Consider the following 8,390-nt stretch of genomic DNA (forward strand, 5'->3'; position numbering starts at 1 on the left):
GAAAGAAAGAACTAAGATTATTAGTGTTATGGTAGTCACTTCTAATATTAAAAATAGAACAGTTAAGACGTAAACTCTGGAGAGTAGTACTATGTGAGATTTTTACTTTCTATGTGAAAGCATTTGATATCAGTTGCCTTCAAAAATTATTTATATGTGTTACGTTAATAATAAAAATTTTATCCAGGCTTGCTGGCTTCCTGTAAGCTCAGCACTCCAGAGGCTGAGGCTGGAGGATTGCTGAGAGTTTGTGACCATCCTGGTCTGCCTAGTGAGTTCAAGGCCAGCTTGAATTACATAGCAAGATCTTGACTCAAAAGACCAATAATTAATTATAATAATAAACTGATGGACACAGTCACTTGAGCTTTGCTTGAGATAATACAGAGTTTTCTCTTGTCCCATGGAGCCACCAAGGCATGGTGTTACAGTTTGAATATTCTTGCAGTGTTAGATCCTACCCTTCCCTTACACTCTCCATGAACATCATCATATGCTGACTGTACCAGTAAAAGCACTATGAGTTCTGGGCAATTTGCCTTCTCCCATCACAGAGAGGGCTCCACATGACCTCAGCTTTTATATATTGATCTCTGTCTTTCTTCATTCCCTGCCATCCTCTCTCTGAAGTTTTAACAGCTGCACCAGATGCAGAAAAACCTTAAAAGTATAATATGCAGAAAATAAGTATATATTTCTATATTACAGATACTAAATTTTAACCCAATACTAAAATTAACCCAAGAGCAATACATTTAAGTTCAAAAACCTGTCAATATAGTTCCACTACCCCATAGCTAGTCACCTGGCACCACTGCTATATGCTGAGCACAGTGATGATGGTTTAAAACAAGCCTGTTCAAAGTAAATCTGTCTAGGCATTTGTACATTCTGGTATAGTATAATTCTTTCAAGAGTCTATTTCAGAAGTTAAGAATTTTCTTACCATTTACAAGCTGACACTCTGAGAATTGTTCTACTTCATGTTTCATAAGGGTCATTAAAATGCAATTTAAAGCTTTTAGAGAAATATTATGCCCTTAAGTTGTGGTGCTCAGGAGTACCAGCCATTTTAGAGCTCTACCAAGAAATGAAAAAATGAAAAGTAGTTTGTTGCACAAAACCAGCAAAAATACATCATCCTAACCATGTCTTTAAGAGTCTATGCAAAATTAATTGGATGAAGATGTGATGGTGTCATACAAATAGAGCATGACTTGTTGACTACTGCTTTGTTGTCATCCAGAGAAGAAACTCAACAAGAAAACTTTTCCCATGATCAGTTTATCTGCAAATCAACAGGGTAGCTTAAAAAGGCTAACTTGGTGGTTATTAAAACAACTGACTGGCAAAACAGAACTGAATTACTATTATTCCTTTTGGCTCTGAAGATGTTTATGAATAAGGTGTTTCATATTGAGTATTTCTGCCTTCAAAACTTATGCAGGGAAATTAGACACTTAGCAAATATTTTTAATACTATATTTGGCCCCTCATAGATAGCTGCCACACAGTGTTAAATGGAACACGAAAGAACTGAGTTGACCTCGCAAGTCTTTTAGGCCTCTAGGATCAATATGACATCAAGTCTCAGATATAGTTAACTACCTTGAGAATGTTTGCTTTTATTTTCAGGATCTTTATGAATTGTAAGTCTCTCACATTTTACTTATTTCATAAGCACGATGAAAAATCCACACTAAAAATTTATTAGAAAACAGAATCATCATTGCAGTAATGAAATACAGAAAGTCTACAATCATAAATGCAATGTTTGCTGCAGAACTACCTAGGCTACAGCATGGAAAGCACGTGCTCGTCCTCAAGACAACTGACCAAAGCTGCAGCTCTCTCCGGTGCAGCAGAAAGCACAGCTGAGCCACGTGATACAACCAGAACTAGGGTAAAGGCCAATCTGAAACATCCACCAGAAATAGACCAGAAAATTCTAGACTTAGGAAAATTAGATAGGCAAAGACCTGTACCTGCAGGTCCTAAAGATGCCCTTCTCAACTAAAGAACACTGTTGCTGACACAAACTAGGGCAGCTGTCCGTGATCACAAAGAACAGGGAGAGAGGGTGCCTCTCTTTAGTCCTAGAGAAGGACCTAGAGTTGAGGCAATGATGGGGATCTCTCCACCCCAGTCACCAGGCTGTTCCAGGGTCAGGCAATGGCTAAGTCTCTCTCTAGATAGCTGACATCCTGTTAGCTCTCCAACTTGGCTTAGATTGGCTTGGGAGGATCCTGGAGTTTCCTAAGATTTAGTTGCCACCTTTTGGGAAAGACCTCATGCAGTAGTTTGCAGGGGCAAAACTGAAGCCAACAAGTGCACAAATTCTAATGGTCTGCAGTTCTCTAAATGATTCTGAAGGTGAGGCCTGCCTTTGCAGTTTGTCTGTGTGAACCAGTGCATTCACACTGGTGTGAATTGGCTGGAAAAGGCCTAAATATTCTCATATGTATAACAATGTCATTGAAGATATATATTTCTTTAGAGGATAAAAGTAAAATAATCTCTTTTCTTCTAAATTATTACATTAAGCTATGCAACAATGAGGTTCCCTCTCATCTTTTAAAAATATTCCTAGATTAAATGCTTTTCAGTTATTATAGGTATCAGCAATTTTTTTTCTATAAAGGGCTAGATAGTATTTCAAGTTTTGTGAGCCATGTATAAACTCTGTTGTATGATCTTATTTGTTTTACAGTTCCTTAAAAATGTTAAAGCCTAGGGCAGAATCTGGTCCATAAGTTATAAAAACAGTTCTGTCTTAAGCTTCAGTTTCCTGGTATATGTTCAAGACTGCCAGGTTCTCTGACACTGTGCAAATTCTGTGGCTAGTTATATTAGGCGCTCTGAGGTCAAGATACCAGCAGATCATCTACCATAGTCATGAGGATCAGGTAAGGGTAAGGCAAGCCTTGGCAGATTTAGGGAGTTGCCCACTTACAGGTGCCAATTCTGCATTTGTATGACCCTAAGTGTGAGCACCTCCCTACATTTTATACTATGGTATCATCTCTTGCCTCATCCTTCTCCCAGCCTGGAAAACCACCATCTCACCGCTTATCTCAAGGGAAAGGGAACTGGCTTGCTTGCTGTTTGCTACAGTGTTTGCTGCTTGCACAGAAATCACTGGGCTCTTGGCCCTGGCTGCTTCGCCTGGAACAGAAGCCACTGCATGTGTTCATGTTATCTCAGCCCATGAAATCACCCTCATGGGACTTGGGGGCAAGGGAAACCAACACAAATATGCTGAGGCTCATGTTTTTATTGTGCCATGAGTAATAAAAACCACTTGTCTCTGACCCAAGAGTCCAACGTCTTTTGCCAGCAGACATGAAATGCTACAAAGCTAACTGGTGGCTTATAGACTTCAAGTAGCATAAAATCACATCCTTTACACTCTTAGCCTACATTTTTTTTCAGCAAACACTCACCCATTCCAACTCCTGTGCTGCTCTCAATCATGGGCTGGATGGCAACTCCAGACTTATAACAGGGCAGTCTTTTGTAATTCCATCTCTTCCTTCTTTAAAGGCTGGAGTTGAAGGTGGGAGAAATTAGGAAAATAAAATATTATGTAGCAGCTGGGCATGGTGGTGCATGCTTGTAATCCCAGCACTAAGGAGGCTGAGGCAGGAGGATCTCCATGAGTTCAAGGCCAGTCTGGGCTATAAAGCGACTTCAAGACCAGCCTGAATTTCATAATGAAATCCTATCTCAAAAAGAAAAAAAAAAAAAATGTAACTGCATGCCTGCCTGCTGGTAGCAATGATGGTGGTAGGAAACAACCCTCATTTTTATTGATTGGACTTGTTTCTGATGCAGGTGGTCTCAAAATTGCCATGTATATGTGTTTTTCCTGAATTACTGTTAGCTTCATTCCAGCTCCTTTAGGTGCTAGGGAAGCCCTCTGGGAAGAGCTGCCTATGCTCCTTTGATCCTGGCCACGTTAGATGTTGCCAACACTCTTGAGGTGGATTGCCTAATTGACTGAGGCGATTATACAGTTTCTTCCCCTTTTGTAACCTCCATGTACTTTACAAGGAGTCAAAAGAACTCCTAATACCTCTTCCAGACTTTGAGCACTGTTGGAGTTCAGAATGGGTAGCCATTGTCCCCTCCCATGTGTACGCACAGCACAACAGGGCTCCCTCAGGCTCTGCAGACACCATATCCATACTGATGTCTCTTCAGAAACGTCTAGACAGCAACAACTGTTTTCTTCCAACTATATACACTGCTCTAAATCCTATGGGATATATTTTAAGCTTTTCCTAGAGCTCTGTTTATGGCCCACAAAAGTGACAGTACCAGAAGGATCTCTAAGTACTCTTGGTCTCAGATTGATCTCTTAAACCCACCCACCCCATTCCCTTTCCTTTTCCCCCAGGAGGAGAGTAAATATCCATTTGATAGTTTCCCCTTAAGACTAACAAGGTTTTACTCCTCCTCCCAGGATTCATCTTACATACCCTTGGTAGTAAAGGAAGCAGTTAGTAAAGCAAATCCTGAATTTGGCAATGCTGGACAATAGAATATGGGAGAATCTAGAACCCAGTACTCTTACCTTTGGACCTCACCAGCAATTTCATAAGTATAAGAACAGCTCCAATGAATATTCTGACATAAGTAATTTGTAAGACATGGATTGTTTACAAACACTTGAAATGATGATAGACAGCACATTATTAGATTCCACTCAGAAACAGGAAAATCCCTGCTTTTCGGTAGGTTTGGGTGTATAGATAATGAAAATGCAATGAAAGCTGATGTCAAACTTAAAGGAACTTTTGCAAGAGAAATTTATAATACATTTGAACATACAGAAAAGATGATTTCAGAAAATGGAAAAATAAGTATTTCCTCATTAGAAGCATTGTAAAACCACTTCCTAACTCAGTAGAGTGCTTAACGACTGTTCAAATTAGTGCTCATTGTTCAAATTAATGTCTCATATCATGTACTAAAAAAATACCTATTTTTGTAGTTTTAGGGTTGGCCTTAAGAGAGGTCTAGATCGCTACCACTTTCAGAGCAGTGACATACGCAGGAGTAGGAAGAACACTGGATTTTCCCGTCTTATGCACATAGCCACCCTCATCTGATCACACACTGTCATGGATACTTTCTTTACCCAACTGCAGAGCTAAGTAGTGTAACAGAGACTTTACAGCCTGCAAAAACTTTTGGGGTCTTTTTGAAGAAACAGTTTGCTAATTACCGCTGCAGAACATCATCTTATCTCCTAGGCTGCGGCCACGCTTGACAACACAACCACTAAACTGGACAGAAGATGAACAGTGATGAGAGGGGAAACTAAGGCTGCTGATAGGACTAGGCCTAACAGCCTTCACTTCATAAAAGTTATTTGTAGTTATATATACACTTTAAAAATGATTACACAAAACACTGCTTTATAGTACTGTTTTGAATTACTGTTAAAAAAGGTTACTATTTAAATTCCCCTAATAAAAAAATTTAATGTTTTATATACCTTAGCAGATGAAAAAAAAAACTATTGCAATTATCTATGTTGACTAGTAACAAAAATTGGAAGTCTGTAGCATTTATTATAGCGGAGTTGCATTTCACAGAATTGTACACACAAGAAAAAAATCTCATGGAGTCCAAATTATGCTTGGAAATCTAAGTCACCTTTAAAATACAGTATACAACATTTACAGACTATGTCAGAGGCAGATTCTCAATATGGCAAACACAGCCAGTTTTTCTTTCGCTGTTCAAACAGATGGCTCATTCTTTGGGTGAGCACCAGATGAAGTAATTGGCTTGCATTTGAGGCCATCTTGTATAGAAAAAATACTTATCTTTAAACACTAGAATCTCACTCTGCACAGTGAGAACCTCACACTGCAAGGCACAAAAGAAACCATGACCAGTGGAGATTAATATTTCCCTTTTAACACTCTGGAGAATACTCTTGAGAAAAACTGGACAATTCTCTCTCTCTCTCTCTCTCTCTCTCTCTCTCTCTCTCTCTCTCTCTCTCTCTGCCCCCCTTCCCTTCCTCCCTCCCATCCTCCCTCCCTCCCTCCTCTATTTCTCTCTCCCTCTCCCTCTTCCTTTCCCCCTTTCTCTATCTCAAATTCACCTCTGATGAGATTCCACAATGATTGTGAAAATACACATAACAAAATAAAGATCTTAAAATAGTGGCTTATATCTTACTCTTGGTCTCAATTTCTGCTATTACTAGAGTTACATTACAAGTAAAAAACACAAGTCCAGTAAATTTAAAGGGAAAAACATGTCTGTAAAAGGCATATCATCACTACTGGCACTCATAGTTCGACATTGTTATCTCTGCTTATATCAGAGCATTTGAGCTGAAAGAGCTAACTAGTTAGACTCACTATGCCCACCTCTAATCTCTGAAGAGTTGTGACCCTGACTGTAACTGAGTCTATAGCAAAAGAAAAGTAGCTACCTTGGACTACTTTCCTCTGATAACAATTTTCAAGCCATCATTTTAAGGCTCCATCTCCGTTGTATTTAAATACCAAGTCATTCCAAATAATCACAAAGGTTGTTTTAAACTTTATTTTCACACTAAGTTCACATAAAAGTTCTAAACAGATAATATGTGGTGAAATTCAAAATTTTTGAGTCAAATTTATCTGCATTTCACACATCAAATTTTATCTACATTTAAAAAAAGACATAATTGTCATCTAAACTGAGCCTCACATAAATCAAAGCAGATAGCTATTAATCTCATCCTACATCTGAGAAATTGAAGAATCTGATTCAGTCAGGGAGTACTGAAGTTAGAGTTGGACTCCAGTTCGTGTCTAGATGTTCCACCAAAGCTTCCTATGGTCATTGTCAGTGGGTGTGGGGGCTCAGAGGTGGTTCGATCTAGAGTGTGTGGCGCTGGAATTGATTCATGGTGCAGTGCTAGGCTTAAGGGCAATAGCATTAAAGCTGTGAGTGATACTTGCCCTAAGTAGCTGGGATAAAATAAAAGGGCTAGAAAAAACTGAGGTCATCCCTTGCTGCTTTGCTATCTTCTGCCCACCATGAATTGTTTCTCCTCTGTGATGCCCTTCTGCCATCTACCTTGCCTTGAAGCCAGCTAATTATGAACAGACACCTCTACAAACTGAGTTCAATAAACCTTTACCCCTGTAACTTTGGGTGTTGGGTGTTTTGTTTCAGCAACAAGAGAAAAGTAAGTAAAAGATAAATCCTAAACCAGATCTCCTAACTCCAAGAAGTCAAATTAATAGAATGATTTGTCATTTTTCGAATGATTAAATTGAGAGCTAACTTTGGTATAAACAGTATGGGAACATGAGAAGTATATAAAACATTTCCTAGGCACAGGGGCCGGAGGTTCAATCCCTGGGCCTGCTGTGCCGGTGTCGCCCCTGGGGTGTGCTGAGACTAGGCGTGGTGGTGCACACCTGTAATCCTAGCTTTTGGGAGGCTGTAAACAGGCAGATCACTATGAGTCCGATCTAGTAGTGAGACCCTGAATACCCTGTAGACCCTTCCCTAGAAAAATACATACACACACACAAAAAAAATTCCTAAATAATTTCCTATGTAACTACTGTAATTGTTGAAATGTATTAAATCTAAATGAGGAAAGTGCAAAAGAGCCCATGACCCAAGAAGCATCTTGGGAAATATCAAGTTTATTTTTTGGCAATGTGTGCTACAGAGGTAATGAAAACCAAAAATGCCATCCAAATCAATCTTTTTGTTTTGTTTTATTTTGGGGTTTTTTATTGTTGTTGTTGTTTGTTTGTTTGTTTTGAGACAGTCTGACAATGTAGTTCAGCCTGGTCTTGAACTTACTATGTAGTCCCCAGGCTGGCCTCAAACTCACAGAGATCCTCCTACCGCAGCCTCCCAAGTGCTAAGATTACAGGGCTGCACCACCACACATGGCATGCACACCAATTTTGCAGAAATAGAACAGTAAAATTTAAAAAGATTGTTTTCCTCATAAATCCCACTTCCATTTAGATTATTTTCTAACTAAAGCAAACAGGTCAAATAAACATTCTGACTTTACTTTCCTTGCTTTGAAATATCAAAATCAGAAATAGCTGTTGTAAGCAAGTTACATCATTAGAAAAATAGATATTTAAATTTTCCAAATTAATGTAACTCAATAACTCATAAAAATCATTTGTCATAATTTAACAAAATGTACTTTCTTGTATTTCATTTTTACACTAACATTTTTTCCTGTTGTCTTTTATTTATATATTGAGCTTCTCATATAAGAGAAACTATGCAGTATTTAAACCTGAGTATGATTTACTTCATTTAACATTGTAGTCTCATCTCAAGGTACACCTATTTTCCTACAAATGTCTTGAGTTTATTATACTCTATGGAGTGTTTTA

General features: G+C 38.6%; 1 protein-coding gene across 1 annotated transcript in view; it reads right to left on the minus strand.

The window, feature by feature from the left end:
- Armc1 (armadillo repeat containing 1) overlaps nt 1-8,390 on the minus strand; it is a 50,675-nt gene that overhangs the window by 2,248 nt on the left and 40,037 nt on the right. The gene's annotated exons all lie outside the window — the stretch shown is intronic.

Source organism: Octodon degus, unplaced genomic scaffold (assembly GCF_000260255.1).
Source record: "Octodon degus isolate 3935 unplaced genomic scaffold, OctDeg1.0 scaffold00091, whole genome shotgun sequence".
Classification (NCBI taxonomy): Eukaryota; Metazoa; Chordata; class Mammalia; order Rodentia; family Octodontidae; genus Octodon; species Octodon degus.